The sequence below is a fragment of the Mustela nivalis genome (assembly GCF_964662115.1).
Source record: "Mustela nivalis genome assembly, chromosome: 3".
NCBI lineage: Eukaryota > Metazoa > Chordata > Mammalia > Carnivora > Mustelidae > Mustela > Mustela nivalis.
The window spans coordinates 165,345,879-165,370,027 of NC_139022.1; positions in this window are offsets into that span (position 1 = coordinate 165,345,879).

A 24,149-nucleotide genomic window follows, 5' to 3' on the forward strand; every position below is an offset into this window, starting at 1 on the left:
TCTAAATCATCTATTCTTTTCAAAGTACTTTTTTCAAATGCCTTAGTTTCAAACAGAAATTCACTCTAACATTTATCAATCGGGTAAATTCTAATTATGCACTACATCTCAGATACTGTTTCAGACACTGAAAGAGATGTGAAAAAAATCTTGGTGGTAGGTGTTATCATCAATGAAATTAGAGTCTCACTTCAGAGGTAAGGCCTACATATAAAAAGTTGTAGAAAATATAATATAAAGCAAAAAGTAGCAAGTGTTCTAAAATACTTTTGGATACAATGTTAAATTGTATCAATGTATCAATGTATTGATACAATTGTATCAATGCAATGAATTGTATCAATGTTAGATTGTGTCAATACTGTGCCTACATGGAGCAAAACTGGAGGTACTCTATAGGACAGGGGAATGGTAAAGCGTAGAAGGTAGAAGCAGAGAGGACAATGTAGACAAATGTACAAAGGGAGATTATTCTGTATATGCAAAAGGGGATTCATGCAGGGAAATAATTATAATGCAAAATGTTAAGCAAAGTTGGATTTAAATTTAGGGTGATTGAATGAAACTTATTCTTTAACCAATGTCATTGAGTTTATTTTCCCCAAACAAGAGATCAATGGTGGACAGTTTCCTTTTAGGTATCTGAAACTTTTATTAATGTCTGTTATTCAGTGAAGATAAGGAAAGATTACAGAGTTACTTAAACCTACAGAAGAAATAGTAGACTATGTTAGTCATTTCCAAGGTACAACTACTTATTTTAGGAATATATCTTGAGGAAAAAAAAAGAAGTCATAGGTGATGTAGATTTCAGGATTGATTGTTGGATTCATTTTATTTTATCAATTTATTCATTATAATAAAAATAAAATGAGGTCAAGAAATAAACTTTTAAGAACAGAATTTATTCATGTGAATTTATTCTTAGCTAGATAAATGTGTCTATCTTCTATAATCTTTGTTTTAGGTATAAAAATATTTTTGGGGTGCCTGGGTGGCTCAGTGGGTTAAGCCTCTGTCTTCGGCTCAGGTCACAATCCCAGGGTCCTGGGATCGAGCCCCAAATCAGGCTCTCTGCTCAGCAGGGAGCCTGCTTCCCCCTCTCTCTCTGCTTGCTGCTCTGCCTACTTGTGATCTCTGTCAAATAAATAAATAAAATCTTTAAAAAGAAAATATTTTAAATTAAAAAAAAAATTAACACCAAAGATTGAACTGCGGCCTTATTAAGACTATATCAGTCATTTTTAATAATTATTTTTAATACTTAACACAAAAGATGTCAAAAACTCTAGTATTTCATTATATATAAAATTACATTTGGATTTATTTTTTTAAGTGGCCATGATACAACATAAGATTAAGTAATTTGTTAATATCGCAGGTAGGCTTAGGCTGAAATCCCTATTTTTATATCTTCGATTACTCACTTTTTCTTCTTCACATTGACTTCCTTTTTTTTAAGCCCTTGAATAGCTATGTTTGAGCAATTTCTATATTTCATGTATTTTTCAGAACAAATTCAAGAAAATGTTTTTCAGAAATAGAAAGTAGTTATCATGTTATTTTCAGGGTTTTGATTTTCAACGCATTTTCTTTCCCTCTGTCACTAATCATGCTCTTCCTCACCAAAAAGTAATAAAAGAAAATTGCATTCAGAAAAATACTCTGTGAAAGTCACTTTTTGAGCTTGAGGTTTTCTTCCATGATGTGATTTTTATCTTGTAGTTCTTGAAACACTGTACATTTCTAGACTCTTAAAAGATAGCAGGGGGCGGAGGGAGGCAAGTCATTTTTGTTCATTTTGTTCAAGTGAAATTTATTTCAAATATTTCCAAGGGCTTTGAATATATGTCCCGAAACTTTGAAAGTATGAATCAAATTAAAATAATGTTTTATTCCTTGCAAGTATTTTCAATATCATGCTTTAAATGTTTAAAGTGTAATTATCATTTTCAAAAAACAACTATAATTGGATTGATACACTTTCCTTCATTTAAAAGAAAATCCCCCAAATTTCATCCCCTAAGCTATGCTTTCTTGTTTCTGATTGCTCATGTTTCATATTGATCACACAATCATAGTATATGACAATTAGCATATCAATAAAACTCCACACTAAAAATTACTTTTAATTGTTTCTAGTAGATTAAGCTGAGGTACAGTGCTTAACATTTTTTGAATTTGTATTTCATTAAATTCTCCTCAGAATATTATTTCTGAAGCATGCAAGTATACGCACTCCTTCCCCTGCTTCCTGCCCACATTTACCATTTTCTTTCACCTGGCCAGTCTTAAGTAAGTCACCTGTTCCCCCTGTCTCAGCTGTCTCAGTTTTGGTTTGAAAGAATCAATGATATATATGGACAGTGAAATTATTCACTGGGACAAATTGTCTTGAGAAAACCAGGTCACAACTCAACTGTCTTAATTCCGACTCCGTGCCTTGAGTTAAACTATGAAACTGGACAATATTAGAGGGAAAATAAACCCTCAGGTTTAAGAATCTAGAATTCATGACACATAGTTAGGAATTTTGACTGAAAGTACTTGTATAAGTTCAAATGCCAAACATTGTTTAAATTCTCTTACAGTTTAAAACAGAAATAATAATATCTTTACACTTATCCCACAAAATTGTTAGGAGTACTAGATATGACTTCTGTGTATAAAACAGAAATGCAGGGACGCCTGGGTGGCTCTACTGGTTAAGCAGCTGCCTTCAGCTCAGGTCATGATCCCAGCATCCTGGGATGGAGTCCCACATCGGGCTCCTTGCCAAGCAGGGAGCCTGCTTCTCCCTCTGCCTCTGCTGCCACTCTGTCTGCCTGTGCTTGCTCTCTCCCCCTCTCTCTCTCTGATAAATAAATAAAATCTTTAACAAAACAAAACAAAACAGAAATGCAGAGTGCCTTAGAGACTAAGTTGAGTATCCAACTCCTGGTTTCAGCTCAGGTCACGATTTCATGGGTCATGGGATTAGCTGGAGATAGGCTCCGTGCTCAGCAGGAAGTCAACTTGAGATTCTCTCCCTCTCCCTCCTCCCCTCCTTGTGCTTCTGCATGCTCTTTCTCGCTCGCTCGCTCTCTATCTCTATCTATCTATTTTAAGTAAATAAATATATCTTTTTAAAAATATTTTATAAATTTATTTGAGACAGAGTGTGTGCAAGATCAAGAGTGGGACATGGGGAGGGGCAATAAGAGAGGGAGAAGCAGACTCCCTGTGACCTTGAGATCATGACCTGAATCAAAGACAGGTACTTAACCCACTGAGTCACCCAGGTGCCCCAATAAATAAATATTTTAAAAAAATAAAAAATAAACAAATGAATAAACAGAAAAACACAGAAATGAGTGCAGTTCTTGGCAAATTGATTATTTTATTTTTATTGTTTCTTTTTTGCACCCTCAATCTTCCCCAGTCTCTGGCCTCAGACAATTATGACCTGAGTTATATATTACAGGAATAAATTCTTTGGATATTTTCATGACAGTGTAAGCACAGAGATGCAAAATCTCCATCTGAGGAGGCCAGAAAACAGAGCCATTCTGATGTTAGCCTGTTCAGACCTTTTTTTCACCATCCAGAGGACAAAGGAAATTATGATCTCTATTTAACTATATGGATTGAATTTCCCTTAATATCTTTCTTTCATAAAAATCTAAATGTAAGATCAGACTAATAAGGGGCACCTGGGTGGCTCAGTGGGTTAAGCCACTGCCTTTGGCTCAGGTCATGATCTCAGGGTCCTGGGATCGAGTCCCGCATCGGGCTCTCTGCTCAGCAGGGAACCTGCTTCCCTCTCTCTCTCTCTCTGCCTGCCTCTCCATCTACTTGTGATTTCTCTCTGTCAAATAAATAAATAAAATCTTTAAAAAAAATCAGACTAATAAAATTATATTATAAATTATACATACACTTTATTGACCTCTCTGCTTCAGAATATTTTTATAAACACTAGTAACTCTTATTACATAATTATTTCAAAATGTGAAAATGAGTTCTTGTGATTTTTTAAAAAAATATTAAAAATGTTTAGTAAAAAGATATTTGGCAGTTTATAAAAACTTAAAATTCAAGGGAAACAAAGCTCATTAACATAGCCATGGAGTATATTTTCATGATCAAAGAAACACACTTCTATGATGTCTGGGACTCTTTGAGGAAAATTGCGGGGACTCTATCATGTACAATAACACTATAGTATTATAGAATAATTAATAAACACCCATAATAATGAACAGTCTAATGTCATCAGTGCTTGCAAATTCTTAAATAGAATAGATATGATTTGGAATATAGAAGCAAACCTAACATCTCCTTTAAATTCTATTTTCCTCTCTATCTGACCCACAACCCAAGAAAAACTGGTTGCTGATTATTATTTATACATTATTGTATCTCCAGTAGATAAGAGAAGCTATCATCTAATTATAATCAAAGAAGAATGTTCCTAAGGAGGCACTAAATAAAATTAAAAATGATTTAAGGCTGCTTTATTGCCAGACAATAAAACTTCATATTCAATGGAAAGGAAAAGAAACATTTGTTTTCATAAAACATAGCTTCCTAGGGTGCCTGGGTGCCTCAGTGGGTTAAGCCTCTGCCTTCAGCTCAGGTCATGATCTCAGGGTCCTGGGATCGAGCCCCACATCGGTCTCTGTTTGGCAGGGAGCCTGCTTCCCCCTCTCTCTCTCTGCCTGCCTCTTTGCCCACTTGTGATCTCTGTCTGTCAAATTAAAAAATAAATTCTTTAAAAAAAAAGTTAAAAAAATACCTTCCTTTTGAGGAAATTAATATCAATCAGTATATTTCATTAGCACACAGTAAGTTGAGAATATTAATGTATCAAAAACTAATTTTACCATATATCTTAACTAGATAGAATTTAAATAAAACCCTAAAATTAAAAAAAGAATATTAATGCAGGTCTTATTGGAAACAACAGTACATTTTGAGGAAATTTTAGCTTTCCTCTACACCCCAACAATACACCAACCCCTCTTTATTAAATGATAGCCCCATCTCCCTGTTCACTGAAAGGTAGAAGTCAAATAATTCAATCAAATAATGGAAGTCCACATCTTTCTCTTTATCTCTCCCAAATCTTATTTTTATCCACAAGGAAATTTGATGTCCAGGACTTTTCAAAAACCCCTCTGAAGTTTTCACCAGTAGTGGCTTACTTTTCTGTCAGTTAAAGAATTTTTCTCTCAAATTTTCATTCTATCTTTACTCCAAGAAAATTATTCAGGAAATTTAAAAAAAAAACAACAAATAAAAATATTATTGAATTAATACAGTTTTCTGAGAGTATTACACCATCACACATTTTATCACTGATTTTTGCCAGTGATTTCGTAAAGAGGACTAACCAACAGACTAACTAGGCTACACTGAATTTTTTTGTAGGAAACATTACATATAAGGGAACTGAATTTTTTAATCACCCAAATAAAAGTTGTGACAATATTACCATAGAACAGAACCTGACTATAAGGAAAAGGAAGTAAACAAAGAATTGTGTTTTTGGGGAGGGGAGTTGTTTGTTGGGTGTTTTTTGGAGTATGGTTGACATACAATGTTAAATTAGTTTCAGATGTACAACATAGTGTGTGCTCACCACAAGTGTAGCGGTCATTTGTTACCATTCAATGCTATGATGGTATCTTTGGCTATGTCCCATATGTTGTGCCTTTTATTCCTGTGACTTACTGTTTTAGAAAATCCTAGTGACCATGCCAAGAAGATTAAAGCCAGAGCTGGACAGAAAGAGGTAGAATATGGAGTCAGATGTTTTCCTATTGCACTGGGGAGCGAAGCATCCTTAGGGCAGCAGTGTAGAGAGTAAGACAGGGATTTCATTCTGTTCAGTCATACTTTTAAATAAAAACATTTACACTACAAGTATGCACAGAGGCTGACAAAGATCCGTGTGGAAAATCAAATGAAAACAGAGAGCACAAAAACAAAAACAAAAACAAAAACAAAAAGCCAACCAACCCTCAAATCTTTGAAGAATGAAAATGCTTCATATTATCCAAATTATTAAAACAAAAGACTAGCAAATTAGGACAGATAGCTAATGGCTGTCAATTTCTGTATGACCTTTAGAAAGCAAATTTTTGTTAATGGGATAAAGTATTCAGTGTGGGTCTCTCCTTAGGGAAGCTTCCAGTGGTTGAATTTCTGGACAGAAATTACAAGAAGAAATAAAGCTATCCTGAAGAACTCATCTGTAAAATAATCTGGGCCTACATGAGGGGAAGTGAGAGTGGAAAAGAGTGAGATTCGTAATTCTTGGCTCAATTGTTTAATGTTTATAGGAATATTAAGATTTTTCTAATTCTTCAGTCAATTTGGCTAAAATGACACGTTTCTAGACATTTATCTTTTTAAAATATTTTCAATTTTTTAGCCAGAAGATACTCATATATTCTTACTAACCTTTGAATAGTGCCTTTGCATCTATTTCCTTTTTTATCGTAAAATGTTTTCCTTCCTCTCCCCTCTTCTTTTTTAGTAAATTTGAAAGAATTTTGTCAATTTTATCCCTTTTAATGAATGGTATTCAATTGTATAACATATTTTTTTTAATTTCCTAATTTCTGCTCTCAGCTTTGTGCTTTTTCAAATTGTTTGCTTTATTTGGCATTATTAACCTATCTTCATCAAATACTTAAAGTATAAGACCTAACTCACTGAAATTAAGATTCTTGTATTTTTTAATATAGTCTTCCAAGATACAAATCTCTCCCCAGACTGTTTTATCTGTTATGTCAGGGAAATACTATCTTCTATAACAGACAAAAGTCCAAATATCAGTGGCTTATCAGGGTTTTATCTCATGACTAGTAAAGTCTGTGTTCCTGGTCTGTGGTTGGATCTGCCCAGGCATTGATTCATGCAACCAGTCACCTTCCATTTTATATTTCTGGTATCCCGTAGGTCTTGGAATCACATGCTGGACCTTCTGCATCCAGCTGCCTTCATGGAAAAGCAGGTAATCCATTCATATCCTATTTGGTCAGATCTGCTATATGGCTTACCTAGATGCAAGAAAAGGTATGAAATGTAATTGCATACAGCTCATTTGGGGACTGGTCATGTATGCATCCTCTGACTACACATGTCAAAATTCCAGACTCCCAGAAGTAAAGGAGGTGTTCAGAATAAATTGCATGTATTTTTTTCACAAATAGTTTAGGTACTATTAACCATGCTTATTATCAGTTAGGGAACAGTGAGATGTCTTCCAAAATCTAAATTCTTAGATGTTATCCAAGGGCCAAATTGCAAGCAGACCTTTGTAGGGAAAGTACTGAGGTAGACAATGTAAATTATTCCTTGAAAACTTGCTTTAGCATTTTTGGGGGGAGAAAGTGTTCAATTTCTCATCATTAAGTATGTTAGAGTTAAGGTTTTTTATAAATGTTCTTTATCAACTTAAGGAAATTCCCGATTGTTCCTTGTTTGCTGGGGGGTTTTTTCATAAACATATTAGTCAGGTTTCTCTAAAAACGCAGAACCAGTAGGATGCGTGTGTGTGTGTGTGTGTGTGTGTGTGTGTCTACGTGTCTACGCGCGCCCGCATGCGTGTGTGTGCATGTGCATATGCGTGTGTGTGTGTATGGAGATTTATTATTAGGAATTGACTCAAGTGATTATTAGAGGCCGGGAAGTCCAAAATCTGAACGGACTGGAAACTCAGGAGAAACAATGGGGTACAGATGATGAAGCATACCATTCTGCTGGAGAATTACCTCTTGCTCTGAGAAGTTGGTCTTTGTATTCTAGTCAGGTTTTTAGCAGATTGGATGAAACTACCCACCTTGTGGAGGGAAATCTATTTGCTTAGAGTTCACAGATTTAAATGCAAAACACCCTCCAAAGGAACATACAAAAAAACCATAATGGGTATCAGATTTTATCAAATGCTTTTTCTGCATCAATTGATATGGGTACATAACTCGTGTTTTCTTAAGCCTATTAATATGGAGGATTCCATGCTCTCTAAATGTTCAAACAATTCTTGGAAATCAGAAATTATTTCACTAAGTCATAGCAAGTAATTTCTTTATACTGTCGTATGATAAAAAAAAAAAAATGTTGTCCAATCTTTGTCTGGTTCCTGAGATAGAATTTCTAAAGTTTTAAGATTCTCTGAGTGATAGGAGCCTTGTTATTCATAGGGGGGTGGGGGGGCCTGGGATCATGCCTTAGCTAATGCCAATAAAGTAATTTATGAGGGACCCCCAGAAAGTTTCAGCATGAGAAAAAATAGTGAGTGACATGCTGGTAAGACCAATCATGCGATTTGATGATTCAATCTTTGAACCAGGTGATATCAGTTCAAGCTCTGGGGAATGAAGGGGCACTGGACATTATATATAGTCACTTAGACGATTATTCAACCATACTTATATAATGAGATTCCAATAAAAACTCTGAACACCGAAACTCAATTGACCGTTCTGGTTGGTGATCACGTTGATGAGTCAGGAGGAGAATATGTTCCAATTCAACAGGATGAGGACTTGATAGCTCCACATTTAGGATCCTTCTAGACCTCTCCTGTAGGTCTCTTAATCTGAATCCTTGATAATAAAAGGTCAATTCACATCATGGGATTTTTCTGAGTTCAGTACATTATTCTACTAAATTATAAAATCTGGCAGGGTTGTGGGCATTCTAGAATGTGTAAGCTATTTAGTCAAAGTGAAAGTGCAATAGGGACCCCTGAACTTTAAGTTGGTGTCTAATTTGAGAGCAGTCTTGTGCCCTGTACCTGTACAGTCTGGGCTAACTCTGGCAGCTAGTGCAAGAATTGTATTGTGGTATTGCCTATACCATGTTGCACTGATTTGCTAATATCTTATTGAAGATTTTTGCATCTATATTCATGAGATCTATCACTCTGTAGTTTTCCTTTCTTGCAGTATCTGGTTTTTGTATTAAGACAATGTAGAACTCATAGCATGAGTTCTGAAGTTTTCCCTCTACTTCTGTTTTCCAGATCAGTTTTCCAAGAATTGCTATAATGATTCCCTATGTGTTCAGTAGAATTCACCAGGAAAATCCATTAGTTCTCATTCTTTCTTTTCTGGATGATTGTTAATTATTGATTTAAAAAGTTTAATACATGTGTCTATTGAAATTGACTTTCTCCTGTGTCAGTTTTAGCAGTTTATATATTTTAAGAGACTGATTCATTTCAGCTAATTATGAAAAGTTATTTAATACCTTTTAATACCCATGGGGTAATCTCAGTTTACCTTGCCCTTCTTTTCTTATAAGCTGTCAATTTTTCCCTTTAGTACCCTTAACATATTACCCATAATTCTTTTATACTCCTAAGTCTTTGTCCTATCTGGGTTTGATTCCGATGCTTCCTTGTTCTGTTCAGACTGTGTGTTTGCTTGCCTTTCAATACGTCTGGTAATTTTTGATCAAAGACCAGACATGACCAGTCAGGTATCCAAAACTCAGGTAAGTGGGCCTTTAGTGTGAAGTTTTATATTAATCTGGTCAGGAGTTGGATACCATTTAATGTTTGTGTTACCTGCACAGGCCAGAGAATTCAAACTCCTCTAGTGCCCTTGTTTTTACTTTTCATGTTCTCTTGAACTCCTCCTTCAACAGAATCTGTGTCTTGCAGCTCTTTTAGTTATAATCCACTGTCATTATAGTATAACCCTGTTGATATGGTGGTAAGAAGTAGGGAAGGAGAAGTGTCCTCTAATTTCATGATTAAATCTATGCATTTTAGTCATCCATCCTTGGGCTGTGATTTTTCCCCAAATTCTTAGATTACCCCTTTCTTGAGCCCTAGAGATGAATGGAATCAGGTAAATTCTTTCCCCCTAGATGGAATAAGATGATAAAACCATCCCTGCCCCCTTTTCTTTGTTCACAAAAAAAACTTTGTGCTTATTTGTCAAGGGTTGATTCTCCCCTCACCTTGCTAAAGCCAGGAAGAAATATTTATTGGTCCTTGGGTAATGTAAAAAAACAAAACAAAACAAAACAAAAAACCTAATAAAGTTTCTGTAAATAAAACTCACAAAATTGTGGGCTCCTCAAGACTAAGCCCCCAGGAGTTCTCATGGTCATGCTAGTCACAATCAACCTCTAGCAATTTGTCAAAATTACCATCTGGCTGTCCTTAGCAGTTCACACTCCAGTGACTTCTCATCTAAACAAGCAAATCTTGGTTGCTATTCTGTGTGCTTGCATGTCTCTTTACATTCCTATGTGGCAGTTTGTCCTGAAGACACATTCTTCTGCTAGGACAAGAAAAGTTATGGATTTTTAGTTTATTCAGCTTTTGTTTTTTGTTTTTTGTTTTAATAAGGATAGGAGTAATGACTCCCCAAATCTGTACATGCCAGAGCTAAAACTAAGAGTGGTTATTCTTAATACACTAATTTTTCGATCATAAATTTAATAAGTCCTTTTATTCATTTCAATATATTGATTGCATCTATTTTCATTAATTGATTTTTTAAAGTTTTAGTTTATTTCTAAAATCCTTAGTCTTCCAGTCTTTGAGGTGACTTTGCTGATATCTGAGGAAGAGAGACAGGTTATCCTCCAAAATGTCACCCATATGCAGATCTGTAAGCAAAAGAAATGATTGTTGTTATTGTGAACCTTTAAATTTAAAATGATCCATTATGAGTTAATAAAATACAATACATAGATTAAGAGAAGATTTTTATTGTGGTTGTCTTATTCAGTACTAGAGTTATAATCAATCAGGAATAATCTCAAACTAAATAATCTTTGATGACACTTGCATTTTATGTTCTTTTCCAACCTCATTTTATGGCTAGCATATGTTTCCCATTCTTAGGGGAAGTTTGTTGATCTGGATCAAAGATCTAGAACTGGGGTGGCCTATTCTCATTTCTTTCTCCCTCAGAGTGTGATCATTGACAATTCACTATTCCTGGTCCTAGATTTATGAGATATAGAAGATTCATGAGGTTTCTGATCTGAATTTTCAACTTTTTATTTTTTTCTTCCTCTTAAAAATAACTTCCAGTTCATCAGTAGGGGACAGATGCTCAAAGGACCACTGCCAGCTGGAGGGCTTGTTTACATTTATAGATTCATGCATTTTCACTGCTTGGATGCTGATAGGAGTTCCTTAATACAATTGTCTGCTGACAGTGCTTTTAAAAAATATGTCTTCAGATTTTATCAAATATTTGAAGTACTTTTCACAAAGAGGTTTTGGTTTGTTTGTTTGTTTGTTTGTTTTTTTAAAGATTTTATTTATTTATTTGACGGAAAGAAATCACAAGTAGATGGAGAGGCAGGCAGAGAGAGAGAGAGAGGGAAGCAGGCTCCCTGCTGAGCAGAGAGCCCGATGCGGGACTCGATTCCAGGACCCTGAGATCATGACCCGAGCCAAAGGCAACAGCTTAACCCACTGAGCAACCCAGGCACCCTGTTTTTTTTTTTTTTTTTTTTAAATAAAACGCCATATTCCCTTGTTGTTAGGAAGACAATTAGTTTGCATATCTACACTCTTATTTTAAAACTCTCATTTACAAACAATTCTCTAAAGGCTAGTGACTGACCATGCCAGCTCCATCTCAAAAGAAACCACTTGTTATAATTCCATCAAACCTCAAATTTAAAAAAAAAATAAATAAACAAATGATAGTGTATGATGAACCATACCCAACAAGGTTTTATTTTTTAATTTTTATTTTTTCGGCATAACAGTATTCATTATTTTTGCACCACACCCCGTGCTCCATGCAATCTGTGCCCTCTATAATACTCACCAGCTGGTACACCAACCTCCCACCCTGCCCCCACCACTTCAAATCCCTCAGATTGTTTTTCAGAGTCCATAGTCTCTCATGGTTCACCTCCACTTCCAGTTTCCCTCAAATCCCTTCTCCTCTCCATCTCCCCTTGTCCTCCATGCTATTTGTTATGCTCCACAAATAAGTGAAACCATATGATAATTGACTTTCACTGCTTGACTTACTTCACTCAGCATAATCTCCTCCAGTCCCGTCCATGTTGCTACAAAAGTTGGGTATTCATCCTTTCTGATAGAGGCATAATACTCCATAGTGTATATGGACCACCTCTTCCTTATCCATTCATCCATTGAAGGGCATCTTGGTTCTCTCCAGAGTTTGGCAACAGTGGCCATTGCTGCTATAAACATTGGGGTACAGATGGCCACTCTTTTCATTACATCTGTATCTTACCCAGCAGTGCAATTTCAGGGTCATAGGGAAGCTCTATTTTTAATTCCTTTGACGGAAAGAAATCACAAGTAGATAGAGAGGCAGGCAAAGTGGCTGCACCAACTTGCATTCCTACCAACAGTGTAAGAGGGCTCCCCTTTCTCCACATCCTCTTCAACACATACTGTTTCTTGTCTTGCTAATTTTGGCCATTCTAACTGGTGTAAGGTGGTATCTCAATGTGGTTTTAATTTGAACCTCCCTGATGGCTAATGATGATGAACATTTTTCATGTGTCTGATAGCCATTTGTATGTCTTCATTGGAGAATTATCTGTTCATATCTTCTGCCCATTTTTTGGTATGACTGTCTGTTTTGTGTGTGTTGAGTTCTTTATAGATCCTGGATATCAACCTTTTGTCTGTACTGTCATTTGCAAATATCTTCTCCCATTCCGTGGGTTGTCTCTTTGTTTTTTTTGACTGTTTCCTATGCTGTGCAGAAGCTTTCGATCTTGATAAAGTCCCAAAAGCTCATCTTCGCTTTTATTTCCTTTGCCTTTAGAGACATATCTTGAAAGAAGTTGCTGTGGCTGATATCAAAGAGGTTACTGCCTATGTTCTCCTGTAGGATTCTGATGGATTCCTGTCTCACGTTGAGAATATATTCTTTGCTGTCACTTGCTTCTTTTTTCTTTTTTTGAAACATTTAGATAGATTTGGCAAATAACTAAATAACTAACATTTATGGTGGATTTGGGGGCGTCGTAAAACAATTCTTTTTCATAGTAGTTGATTACAATCACTTCATAGGGGAAATTCTCAGCACAGCCTGTGCTTATGTTGGGAACATTCTCCTTACTTAATCCATGTAAAAATGTACTTTTACCAGAAAAGGTATGAAGAACAACCTCTTATCTCATCCGCTTAGCTTCCTCGTGTGGTGAATATATATGTGTACATACACACGTGCAACAATAAAACTAGTACACCCTACTCTTTAATCACAAATCCCTGCTAAATAAATCCCTGTGTAACAAATAAATCCCTGTATCACAAATCCCTGTGTAAATAAATACATTACTATATTCATCCATTAAAGTAATTCATACAATTACCTTCCACATATTTTAAAAAATTCTAAATATTAAAAAATTTTAGGTCACATTTTCATTCTTATATTTTTTATTATCATATTCTTAAATTCATTGTACTATGATCTGGGAATATGACAATATGTATTTAATTTTTGAATATTTAAAAAATTGTAGACAATGGCCTGATAAATATTATTTTTAATATTCCACAGGTGTACAACAAAATGCATTCTAAGTTCAAGGGATGTCATGTTTTAATGTTAAAAACTGTCTAGTTATATAATATAATGGGTGCTTTTATTTTTTTCTCCCATTAGCAACCTTACATGATGTTCCCCCCAACCAGGTTTTAGTGTTTTAGGTGAGAATTCAGATACTAAATAGTTTAGTTTTTATCATAATTTATTATATTTAAATGGCAGCTTGTCAGATTTTCTGAAATTCAAGGTGTTTATTGGGGAATGCCTAAAGTTGCATTGTTTATCACTATTTCAGTTTTTCAACTGGAAAGCATGGGCATTTCTGCATCTCACAAGTGGGTATTGTCTTTCATTATTTATTTTTCTCTTCCATCTGCTCCTTTTATTATCATAACAATATTTCTATTAACATGTGTTATTAAAAGTGTATTGCTTCGTATTTATTTTTCCTATTCTTTATTTCAGTTTTTAGATATTCCTTCAATTTGGTATCAAATTGGTATTGATGATAACTAACCACCCTCAAATTTGTCTGCTTTTGTTGTGGTTTTGGTTGCTGATTTTAAGTTCTAGAAGTCTCTGTGTGATTCCTCTTGAATCTTTCTAAATATAGCCAACAACATTAATATGCAAATGTAGTCTCTCTGCTTCAGTGACTGCCTTGGGTTGGATATCATATTTACTTCTTCTATCTGTCTTAATACTAGTGCTATCCAAGAGAAATATACTGTGAAATGAAGTGGTAACGTAAGACATATAAGAACATACCATATATTTACATGAACGCAAACAATGCAATTTTATATATTTTTAGTTTCCGTACTGAAAACAAGTTATAGAAAAAGGTAAATTTAACTTTGATAACATATTTTATTTATGCAATAGATAAACGATATCAAATATATCAAAGTACCACTTCAACATGCAATCAATAGAAAAATACAATTTTTAATTTTTCTATATATATTTTAAGATTTCATTTGCTTAGGGTAAGAGAGCATGCAAACAGTGGGAGGTGCAGAGGGAAAGAGAGAGAGGGAGAGTCTCAAGCAGTCTCCCCACTGTGCATGGAGCCTGCGTGGACTCTGTGTCAGGACCTTGATATCATGACCTGAGCCAAAATGAAGAGTCAGATGCTCAACCGACTAAGCCACATAGGCACCCCCTAATTTTGCTGTATTTCTTAAATGGCTGTGTTTTATACTTAAAGCACATTTCGATTCAGGTATCAAGTTTTCATCATTTAAAATGAAATATAGGGCGCCTGGGTGGCCCAGTGGGTTAAGCCTCTGCCTTTGGCTCAGGTCATGATCCCAGGGTCCTGGGATAGAGTCCCTAGTCTGGCTCTCTGCTCAGCAGGGAGCCTGCTTCCCCTTCTCTCTCTCTACCTGTCTCTCTGTCTGCTTGTGATCTCTCTGTCAAATAAATAAATGAAATCTTTTAAAAAATAAATAAATAAATAAATAAATAAATAATAAAATAAAATGAAATATAATCTTTAGCTGTGCTAATCACATTTCAGGTGTTTAATAGCCATATGTATCCAGTGGCTACTATATTGGACGATTCAATTGTAGTACTTGCCCACTTTAATACGTTGTTATTTGGTAATTTTTTTTTTTTTTTTTTTTTTTTTTTGTATTCAGGTCTGATTCTTAGAGTGCAAGGAGAGTTTGTATCCCAACTTTGTTTTTTCGACCAGTATTAGGGCAAAGGAAATCTCAGCTGACTTATTTACTTTCTTTCTCTTCAGCTTTTTTGAGGCCAGAATTTTGAGGGAAAACCAATAACAGGAGAGGAAATTTAATAAAACCTCATTACTGAAAATAAAGATAGAAATGATTATTTTTATTGTGAAATCTGTTAGAAGCAAGAGTAGGATGCTCACTACTGAATCTGCTATTCAATATATGGAAGGTCTGATCAAAAGGAAGGAGGGGAGGAAGGAAGGAGAAAGAAAGATATTTTAATGACAAGACTTGTAGGGGGGAAAAAAAAACTGCCTTTATTTGGGATCATTTGACTGTCCAAGTAGAACACCTGAGAAAATCTAGGAAGAGTTATTAATGGGAGGAAAAAAAAAGATGAATAATCTTGCTAAACACAAGTTATGGGGATAAATGAACCATGTTTTAATTTTTTTAATAGTTTATTTGACAGAGAGAGAGAGAGAGGGAGAGCACAATTAGGGGGAGCAGAAAGCAAAGGAAGAGGACTGAGCAAGGAGCCTGCTGTAGGACTTGATTACAGGACCCTGGGATCATGACCTGAGCCAAAGGCAGATGCTTAACCGACTGAGCCACCCCCCAATGAACAATTTTCTTAAAAATAAAAATAAACAATATTTAGGTGTAGTATAAATGAAAGAAGTTATTTATTCTAAATAAAAATAAGGATTCTCAATCCTTGTTTTTATTACCTAAAGTCTGGATCAGTTCCTTTGCAATTCATATTTGGATTCTACATAAATGTGACCTTCAGCATCTAATTACAGCATTCGATGTTTATGGTCAGAAATTTCCATATAATATTTAGAAAGATGATTTTTGGGACACTGTAAGCATGGAGGCAGCCTATCACAAACTGTCAATTTTTGGTGTGTCTTCTAAACAGCTTTTCACAAAATGCATGTAATGCTTTATCCCTTAGGAATATTCCCTTTCTTTTGGGGCTATTGCTATCCATTTTTGGACTCTGCCTTGGTGGAAAGATGGACTGTGTGTCTAATATCTCTGTACTTGGTGCATTGATTAATATGTTTCTCTTTCTAATCAACACCCTCAGATGTTCTACTGACAATGTACTGGAATAACCAAAAATTGTTATAACTTATCTCTCGATAGTATGTCATGGTGCTGTTCAATATAATACTCACTCACCAATAATGGACATTTCTATAATCTACATTTTCTAATATGGTAGCCACAAGCCACATATATCTATCGTGTAACCCAGAAACTGAATTTTAAATTTTATTTAAATTTAATTGGTTTAACTTGGCATAGTCATGTTCATGACTCATGGCTACTATATTAAATAGCACAGCTATAGATCAACATAGCCATTAGAAAAAAAATGCATCATCTAGTTATGTATGCCATGTTTAAATATTAACATACACTTTTATTTTGTTTTTATTTTTTTAAGATTTTATTTATTTACTTGACACATGGAGATCACAAGTAGGCAGAGAAGCAGGCAGAGAGAAAGGAGGAAGCAGACTCCCTGCCGAGCAGAGAGCCCAATGTGGGGCTCAATCCCAGGACCCTGAGACCATGACCTGAGCGGAAGGCAGAGGCTTTAACCCACTGAGCCACCCAGGTGCCCCTAACATATGCTTTTAAAATGTGTCCTGTTTTGAACTCCATGGAACTAATTTCACCCTTCATAGATCAAAATAAGGAATCATTCTTACACAGCTCAATAAATCAATGAGACAAGAAACTTCAAGGACAAAAATAAATATTTATTGGGAAAGCAGAATCTATTTATCCTCACTTAGGGTTTACAGAGATTTTGTCTTGCTACTGTTAATTCCTATCTAACAACCCATGATGTAGACCTGGTTAATATCCCAAACCTAAAAATTAGGAAAAATGGTAAGTATAGACCCATTCCTTCCCTTTCTTCATAATCAGCATAAATAATATAATGCCATGTGTGATATTTCTTTAGTCCTATTAGTTAATTTTATTTATGTTTTTATCTCCAAATATTCTATGAATTAAAGAAATTATTTAGTTTAAGCAAAATAAGTTGAATTAAAAAAATTTCCCTGGTCAGGGTGCCTGGGTGGCTCAGTGGGTTAAAGCCTCTGCCTTCGGCTCAGGTCATGATCCCCGGGTCTTGGGATCGAGCCCTGCATTGGGCTCTCTGCTTGGTGAAGAGCCTGCTTCCTCCTCTCTCTTACTGCCTCTCTGCCTACTTGTGATCTCCATCTATCAAATAAATAAAGAAAATCTTAAAAAGAAAAAAATTTTCCTGGTCAATAACTACCATGAGAACTTAAATTAACTTTTTTTTTGAATAGCTATAATTTTGTTTTAAGTTTTAAAAATGTATCAAGGCATAATTTACATAAAATAATGTTCGCATGTTAAAATGTTCATTTTTATAAGTTTTGACATATACACAATCCTTTAGCAGAAAATTTGGCATTTTGATTATGGGAAAGCTTTAAAGTTCAACTGCATATATAACAGGAAAATGAACAAAATAAAAAGTCATATTTTACACAAAGTTTATAAATTTTACAAAGTTGTACAAAAATTATAAATTTTATAACTGTTACAAGAATTTTACAAATTTTAACAATTTTACGTTCTCATGGAATAAGGTATTGAGTATCTCCATTATCAATGGAAAGTAATGTTCATAAAGAATATCTCCACTGTCATCTTTAGTATCCAACTTGTAGATATTAAATCACCACAGCATGCTGAGGAGATAGAAAGTAATCCCTTGTCAGCCAGTGTTAGTTTCATTTAGATATAACCCATTACAGTTAGCTCATGCTACATAAACATTTGTAGAATGGAATTCAAGGCACTTAAATAACCACGGAATAAGAAACTTGGCCCTCTGCCCAAAGAAGTCAAGCTTATAAGAGACACCATTTTATTTGTCCCTGAAGAAAATATTAATCGATAAGTGTTGGAAAATGGCAATTCTGAAGAACATAGGACTTCATTTTAGGAAATGAGAGTGGAAGTATGCAATTAGAAATGATATGTCTTTTGGAATTCTGTGTGGACCCATGTATAATTCAATTCATTAGAATTTTCATTAAATAGATGTTTATATATGTATGTGTGTGTGGGTGGATGTATGTATGCATATTAGAGATTGCCTTCAATACTCTATGATTCACTTGCCTTTCCTAAACTCCAGATACTTCTAGCCATTAGTTTATAATAAGTTAGGGTACATCTAGTCCTCTGAAACATCATATAATCATCATAACAAAAAAAATTACTGTCGAAGGATAAAATTTGTCTAGGCTCTTTCAATTTACAAAAATATCATTCATTAATAGCTTTTAAGGTAGGCAGAAAACATGTTTTTTTTTAAATTTTTAATGTATTCTTTTTTTTAAATTTTATTAGAGAGGAAACGGAAAGTCAGGAATGAAAGAAAATTCACAAAGTATGTAAGTGAAAAGCTAAAGAAAAACCCCTTTTCTTCCTCATACCATGCACTCCATTCTCTGAATGCTATTTCAATTTAACTTTAACCTCACTTCCAAATATAAGTAGCAGCCATAGGGTGTAAATCACCAAATGCCTGGTGATTGATATTATCTTGGCAAACAATCAATCATATGAAAATGGCATGTTGCAATGGATAGAATATCACACTTTAAATAAAGAACTAATCTATAGTCCTATTTCCCTGATGACAAGCCATGAATGTTAATATCACTGAGTGTAAGTCTACTCAACTTTAAAAGGATGGTTAAGGCCTGTGATCCCTATGTTAGTTCATTCCTCAAAAATTCTACACTTAAAAAAAAAAAATCTTATCTGATTTCACTCCATTTAAGGTATCTTATTTTAAACATCTAATAATCAGTATCATAAAGGAGAATGGATATTCCTAAGGATGTGCACCTACAAACTTCAGCTTTTTCATTAACATGCTCATTTCCATATTTCCTGATATTTAATTTCCCATACAATAGTCTTGGAAATTCAGTGTCTGCATTTTATAGGCAGATGTGAGTATTTGGTCTATGATCGCTACACATGCTAAAACATGTGAATCTGTTCTGAAATTTTTACTTCATTTTGCCATAAATGGTTTGTGATTCTTTGATAGCTATGATTACTTATTAGGTTAGGAGAAATATAATCAGTTACTCATTGCCACCTGTGCAATCAAATGTCAAGTATAATTCCTTGAAGTGAAGTGATACTTGCCAGTGTCTCAAATTCAGCTTCTTGAATGGATTATGAGAGCATTAAGACACTAAAACTTATGTGCAGGTGGGAATATTCTATATCAGTTTTCTCAGAAATCCTTAATTCCAAAAAGTCTTTCACAAACTTCCCATGATAAAGTCAGGTGAGCATGTTAGGAAAATGTAAGTTCATGAAGAAGAGAGGGTATGAACCTGAAGAAAATTAACAATATTGACAAATTCTTCCATGATAACATCAGACAAAACTATTTATTAGACTGGAATACATACATTTTAATAAGGAAAAAATAACCAAAAACAGCTGGGGGTGCCTGAGTGGTTAAGTGTCTTACACTTGGTTTCAGGTCAGGTCATGATCTCAGGGTCGTGAGATTGAGCCCCATATCAGTCTCTGCATTCAGCGTGGAGTCTGATTGTCCCTCTCCCTCTGGTCCTCCACTTGCACTCTCTCTCTCTTCCCCCTTTCTCTTTATTTATTGGAGAAATAAATAAAACCTTAAAAAAAAAGTCTGAATACAATCTTTCCTTGAATTTACCTCAATTATAATAATGAAGGGTTTAATATTTGGAATTTGTTGCTCTTGTTTTTAGTACATATGTTCCATTTTGTGAGAAGTGAACTCCAGTTTTTCACAGACATACCAAAATTTGTTCAGTTTTTAGGTAGGTACGAGTAAGTCAGTTTTGGGATACACAATCGCATATTGTTTGTTCACACATGTAGTTCACAACTGAATTCCATTGTCATGTTTGGGGAACTTTAAAATTTCACAGACTATGTCTTAGAAAATATCTCTAATATTGGTGACAGGACAGTTTTACATGTCTTAAAGTTAAGCATAGTATATTTTATAATTTTCTATCTTGAGCATTTTGATATTGATTTTATTAAATTTTCTTACCTGATTAATTGAATATTTCTTATACCTGGTAGTCTTGCAGTGCAAAGAATTGTAGCCACACAGCCTACTGACCCCAGCTGAAGGACTCCATGGCATTGTAACTATGGTGTTTCAGACACAGCAGTTCTCAGGATTGGGTACCTGTGTTTGAAGACAGCTACATTCTTCGAGGGTTTTAAATAGGGCAAAATGTACATGCTGAAGAGTCAATAGTCTGAGTGCTTTGGTTCCAAAACTTAGTTGCAAATGATATTAGAAGGGACATGTGAAGTATTCTTAAAACTAATTAAGTACTCTACAATGTAGATTTTTTTCACTTCATCTTCATAATGAGTTGATGAGTTAGGTATTAATGTTTACTATAGGGATTTAGGCAGGTAAAAAATATTACCCAAGAACTTACAGCTTTTCCTTGGTAACACTGAGATTTAAAACCTGGATTTCTGACGCTGGCAGGCTATGTTTACATATGCTCAGCATTTCTTTTAGAAAGAGAATAATAATTAATGTTTACTAACTTGAAATCAAAATATGAGTTACAAATCAGCGCATAATTTTTAAATGAGGCTACCTTTCTTCAGAGAATACTTATAGGAGAGTCTTTGTGTGTTATGGATTATAGTATGGGTTTCAGGATCCTATTAAAATACAAAACTATAACCAATTAATATCACATCATCTACCATTAGTATGTATTCCCTTTGTCCATACATAGCAGAAGAGTGAATATTTTTCATCAAATCATTTTTACTGTGTTCTGTTATTTGACAGAAATTATTCCCAGAACTTGACATTTTAAAAATGCAGGTAATTATGTTCTATAATGAGGAACTTTTCAACTGCTATGATGGGCCTCAAAATGCAAATTACCAAACATATTGACTATTAAATTATTAAATTAGCCTTTAGATCATAGATAATTTTGAATATTCCTTCATTATTAAATTTAACCATAAGCAAAATATACACCTTTGTTCCTCTATGTTTTCAGAAATATGAGCAAATATACATACTGTCATTATCAAATAATATCCAGCAGAAGAAAAGCAAATCCTTAAAATAGGTATTGGTACCAAAAAGTAAATCTGAATGTGTCACAAAAATATCCTCACAGTATGCAGTATAGAAGCAATAGGTCACAGAATTCTCTTAGTTACACTCACACACAGATATCAATCACTACCATGATGACACTTTCCTTTTGAAGGTGGTGATATGTAGGTATGGTTAAAGATTTAATATAATAAAACATATGCAAATAAATATCCATGTACAAACACAAACTCTGTATGTATCTTCATAGATCCATGTATGTCATAGTGGCATGCCAAAGAACAACATCAGGAAAGAAAATTAATCAGAGCATTTATGAATTAACCTCTAATTACTCAGAAAAGCAATTAGTTGTTTCTTTAATAATCCATAATTTCAAATAAAAGAGGTTGTACATAAGATAATTGTTCTGGTAATGATTATTCCATACTTATTTATTTATTTGCTTTTCCAGAAAATATATCAAAACTGCTAGCCACTTGAAACCATGATATTCTACTTCTTCTGCTAATTTGAGTATCTTCATTCTTTGATCTTTGTTCAGGCTTTATTATAGGCCCTTTAATCAAGACTTTTTGAGCCCTATTCCAACTAAAATTGGGAAACAAGCCAAAGTACCATGCTATCATAAAGGGAGTAGTGACTGATAAATGGCAGACATCACAAAGCTATAAAGAAACCATGGTATCACAGCACATTGTATCCAAATAATTACTTTACCTTTTGACATAAGAGTGTACTTTTCAATATATTATCGGAAGAAAGTGAATATTTTTAATGTACAAACTATACTAACTAAACTTTCCTAATAAATGACTTCTGCCCACATAAAGTATTTAGTTTTATCATAGACAAGGAGACAGAGTACAAAGAATAATAAAAATAAATAGGACATTCATTATATAAATTAGGTTCATTTTGACATTTTATGATAAAATTTCAACGCTGAAATATTGATATGGTCTCCATATACAATGAGCACTTACAGTGGTGTTTTTATGGAAGAAAACCCAGATTTTATCTTATTATTATTATTTTAGATAGAAGGCAACATCTTTTTTTTTAAAGATTTTTATTTGACATAGAGAGAGAGAGAGGGAAAGAATGAGAGTGAGAGAGAGCACAAGCATGCAGAGTGGTAGGCAGAGGGAGAGAGAGAAACAGACTCCTGGATGAGCAGAGAACCCAACATGGGGCTCCATCCCAGGACCCTGAGATCATGACCTGAGAAGAATCTCAGATGCTTAACCGACTAAGTCACCCAGGTGCCCCCCCCCCCAAAACCCAAATTTTAGTATAGGAAAAAAAAAAAAGATTTATAAGCAATAGTGTTCAAAATCAAAGTGTGTGCAATTTGAGTGTGGTTGGTATTAGAAAAAAATGTGTGAAAAGTTTATAGAAATTACCTGCACTGTCTTTGCAACTTTTCTGTACACCTAAATTATTTCATATTGATTTTTTTATTACAGCATATTGAAGTGAAGCCCCAAGCAGAATATGCCCGAGTTCCTCCTCTTGCTTTTCTGATATTACTAACTCTAGGTTAATGTATGTTTGGTATATCCTAGAAAATGGGTAACCACTCTCTTAGTCTTGACCTTCCCCCTGTTTTTACTAGTCCCAGAAAATATTCCTATTTGTAGATGGCTACTGATCCTAGGTGGAGAGGCATTTTTCTTGACCATAAAATCAGCTGAATTTAACCTGTTTGAGAAAAGGGGGAAGACTTTGCTTTCTCACCCTCCGAAATCTCTCAAGATGTCCTTGCAAGGTAATTCTCTTTTTAAGTTGTGTGATGATTCAATCATTTTCAAAACAAAGAAACAGACAAACAGAAAAATATCAACCAAGTAGCAAATGAGGACCTCAAGTACTCAAAATACTATTTTCCACCAAAAGGCAATGAGTCTACTTGGAAATCTTTTTCTTGGAAAGAAAACTGTAAAAAAAGAAAAAAAATCTACTAAAGATCTATAAAATAGGAATAGGTTCAAATTTGAAAAGGCTAAATAAATAACCAAATAATAGCTGATGAGAAAAACATTTCTACAAAATATTTCAGCCTAAACGAAAGAAAAAATGCTATAAGAATGTCAGAGTTATGCAACTTTGAATCACTTCAATAGATCTATCATTAAGCATCAACTGTTACTAACCAAAAGAAAGCTATCTAGCTGTCATGTCCCTCCTTTCTGAAACAAAATACCATCTACTGAAGGTGACTTGCTAAGAAAATAAATAATGACAAAATCGGATCAAGCCTCTAATTGAGATACAATTTATAGGAAAAAGGAAGACAGATAACTGTTATTTACATTGTGTGATAATGATACTTTGAGCAATATACTTTTATCTATAAATCTGTGTCTAAATATGTATGTCTCTATGAATGTATCTATGTATGTATGTATCTTTCTCTTTCTGGCAATAGCAAGTGGGGTAAGAATCCTAGGTAGTCTGATTTCTAATGCACTTGCAAGATCATCTCTTATTTTTTCTGCTCATATTAGTAGTATTTTCTTTGTTTGAAAATCATAGTTAGTAGACTTTATCATTAATATAAAAATATACAGAGGTCATAATAGTCATTAAAACATTTACATTCTCTGTGACACACACACACACACACACACATTTTACTATACTGGTGTAATCACTGTACTTATAAATTCTGAATGCATTATTATTTTGAAGATAGATAATGGCTTCTGATATACTGATAGTATGTATATTTAGCTTGTTATAAAAATAATCTTGTACACT